Genomic DNA, 3,892 nt, shown 5'->3' on the forward strand with positions numbered 1-3,892 from the left:
TTCAGTAAACTACATTTCCTGTCATAAAAATCTGGGAAAAATATAACATTTCATAACGTAAGCATGCTTCTTAGGCTTTCCTATGAATAACTATACTCTGTAACAGTGTTCACATAGTTACAACTAAAGTCACTGGTGATGTGATCATATAATAGAACAACATAGTTACATTTTTGTAGGTTCTGACTAGAGATGAGCGAACCTCGAGCATGCTCGAGTCCATCCGAACCCGAACTTTCGGCATTTGATTAGCGGTGGCTGCTGAAGTTGGATAAAGCCCTAAGGCTATGTGGAAAACATGGATATAGTCATTGGCTGTATCCATGTTTTCCAGACAACCTTAGAGCTTTATCCAACTTGAGCAGCCCCAGCTAATCAAACGCCGAACGTTCGGGTTCAGATGGACTTGAACCCAAACCCGGTTCGCTCATCTCTAGTTCTGACACATCTTCAATGGGCAACTACAGTGTCAGACTGGGGTGCCTTGGGCCCACCAGGGAATATTTTATTCTAGGGGCCCGCCCTACATACACCAGATATACCCAGCGCCAAACCTTTCACATTACTATAGCGACTTTGCACAGTGCTGTGTTTGTGACTGGCAATGCTCGCTCTCTCACTGTTAGTAACTGGTCAGAGACTCTATGCCAGGGATGAGGAACCTTCGGCCTTTCAGCTGTTGCAAAACTACAAGTTGTAGTTTTGCAACAGCTGGAAGGCCGAAGGTTCCCCATCCCTGTTCTATGCAAACAGCACAGCCGTCCACTTAAATTTCTTGAAAGGTGAAGTCCCATGAAACTAACTGGTGGACTATATGTCATCCTGAAGCTGCTAAACAGCGATGCAGACCTACTGCTCAGGGGCCCACCAATGGGTAGGGCCCACCGGGGGATCCCCCTGCTCCCCTGTGGGCCAGTCCGAGCCTGGGCAACTATATAGTATACCCTACATTACAATGCTGCATTTGTCATGCTTGCATACTAGCCACACACGGTAACTTAGCCAAATTGGCACACATGACATGATATGTTTTATCGCAACAGAATTAGGGCTAGTTTTACTCCATCCTCATAGAAACTTAGAAGATTGTTGACAGAAAAGACCTGGTCCATCTAGTCTGCCCTTATATTATCTCCCTTCTTATTACCTTAGGATAGATATATGTTTATTTCAGGCAGGTTTAAATACAGTTACTGTAGATTTACCAACCACATCTGATGGAAGTTAGTTTTAAGCATATACTACTCTTTCAATAAAGTAATATTTTCTCATGCTGCTTCTGAATTTTCTCCCAAATAACCTCTCACTGTGTCCTCTTGTTCTTGTATTCAGTTTCTTATTAAATACACCTCCCTCCTGAACCTTTTTTAGTCCTTTAATATGTTTAATGGTTTTGATCATGCCCACCTCCCCCATCCATGGTTTTTGTAGCCCATCTTTGCACCAATCTTTTTTATCAATATCTTCTTGTAGGTGAGGTCACCAGAACTGGACACAGTTGGGCAGATTTATCAAGTCTCGTGTAAAGGAATAGTAAAGCAGTTGGCCATAGCAACTAATCAGTAGAGATGATCGAACAGGGCCGAAGTTCAGGTTCGTACGAACCTGAACCATCGGCATTTGACTCCCGCTGCCTTCCCGTTCTGTGAGGAAGGTGGAGACAGCTTGAGTACCGCCTGGAAAACAGGCATACAGCCTATTACCTGGAACGGGAAGGCAGCAGGAGTCAAATGCCGATGGTTCGGGTTCGTACAAACCTGAACCTTGGCCCTGTTTGATCATCTCTACCAATCAGATTTGAGCATTCATTTTCAAAAAGGTCTCTGGGAAATGAAAGCTTGAATCTGATTGGTTGCTCTGGGCAAATACACCACTATTCCTTTAATCAAGATTTGATAAATCTCCCTCCCCCAGTAGTCCAGATGTGGTCTCACCAGAGCTCTATACAGCGGGATCACAATCTCTCTCTTCCTACTGGTTATAGCTCTAGCTATAAAGTCCAGCGTACGATTTGCTTTCCCTATCACCTGGCTGCACTGGTGACTTAAGGCAGAAGGCAGAAATCACTACCCCTAAATCCTTCTTTTCTAAAGTCTTTGTTAAGATAAAACAACCAATATGATACTCAGGATGAGGATTCCTTCTCCCCAAGTGCATTATTTTACATATGGAAACATTGAACTGCAGCTTCCATTGTTTTGAACATTTATCTAGTAAAGCTAAATTATTTTGGATTTTACAGACATCAGTGAATGGATAGTCCTAGTCTACCACAACCTTCTCCTATGTCACTTACAAACATCCTTGTGGCACACCACCTGTAACCACTCTCTGCTCAGAATAGGGGGTTGTGTCATGAAGCAAAGATGGTAAAATCAGATCACATGTATCACATACATGTCCACTACTCACAAAAAGTGAGGGTAATTTGGCTTGAGGGTAAAATTTATGGAAAAGTAAAACTACAGAGATATTATATTGTTAAAGTAGGGAATTTAAGTAGAAACATGCAATGGTGATTTCCTCTTCTCAAACTATTTATTATACCCCAACAAAAATTGTTAACGTCTTAATAACTTTATGTGTGCCGTTGAGCATCAACAGCATGACAACGAAGTCAACTCATTGTCTGCTGAGACATGGCATCCCGCTCTTCTTGAAGGACGGCTCTCAGGTCATTGAGGTCCCGGGGTACAGAGTTAAGAGCCTTTACATGGCGACTCAGCAAATCCCATAGGTTTTCTACGAGAATCAGGTCTTGAGAAAGTGCAGGCCACTATATTGAAGGAACCTCAGTCCACAGCAGGAACATTGTCATCCATGAAGATGAAAATTAGGCCTGTGTTGTTCATGCAGAGGCACAATGACTAGATCACTAATGTTATTCAAGTAGTATTGGCTTGTAACTCTACCATTTTTCACAAAGTGTAAGGCAGTTCTGTATTGACTAGATGCACCTGCCCACCCTGTAACACCACCGAAGGTTCATTGTCTTGCATGGGTCAGGTAGCATCTATACTAGATGAGGGACCAGTGGGCCTCAGTGACATTTACTGATAAAAGTCAATTTACACTGAGCAGAAATGATGGCCGGCAACAATGTTGGAGACATCAAGGACACCCTAACTCTGGCCCTAAGTGGAAGTTTCAGAGGTTTAAACCTATATAAATGGGCAAGACGCAGATTCTATAGACTCTCCATAATGTACCTTCTCAAAAATTGACAAGTATATCTATTTGCCAGACCACCATGATAGTCAGGCCTGTTACATTACATTTTAGTTTAGCGTGGAAAAAGATATTTCACCGATATAGTGATTAAATTGCTCACGTCACGTTTATTTGTAACCCAAACCAGCCTATCATTACATAGCACTTATTACCCTGGACCTCCCCAAGTAAAATTTCTGTATATACAGATGTATAAACAAAGACTTATTATTTAGCATTTTTAATTGTAGATATATCATTGTATTATGTTAAAATATCTACTTTTTAATATATGGTACGTTAAATCTAGAACATATACATGAATGTGTGAGTGACATATTATGGGGGATTAAAAATGATGAGTTAATATGTCTGACCATTTTACTAGGACATAGTACCTAATGCATAAACGTCAGGAATCAAGGTTATTAGGTAGTAGCTTAGTGATGTTGCTTATGACTTATATCAATTTACCATGTACTGATTCATCCCCTTTGATGAATGTTTGAATTAATATGTGACATAGACAACAGGTCCAAAACTAATATATTTTTTGAATAACATCTATGTAGCTATGATATAACAGTGGTGTCATTTTATCTACTGCCCTTTGCATTTAATCTTCTCATTGATCATAAAAGTATACAGGACTCATAGACTTGAAGAGGTGAGAAAGGTGCTG

This window comes from Dendropsophus ebraccatus, chromosome 6, assembly GCF_027789765.1.
Source record: "Dendropsophus ebraccatus isolate aDenEbr1 chromosome 6, aDenEbr1.pat, whole genome shotgun sequence".
Taxonomy (NCBI): domain Eukaryota; kingdom Metazoa; phylum Chordata; class Amphibia; order Anura; family Hylidae; genus Dendropsophus; species Dendropsophus ebraccatus.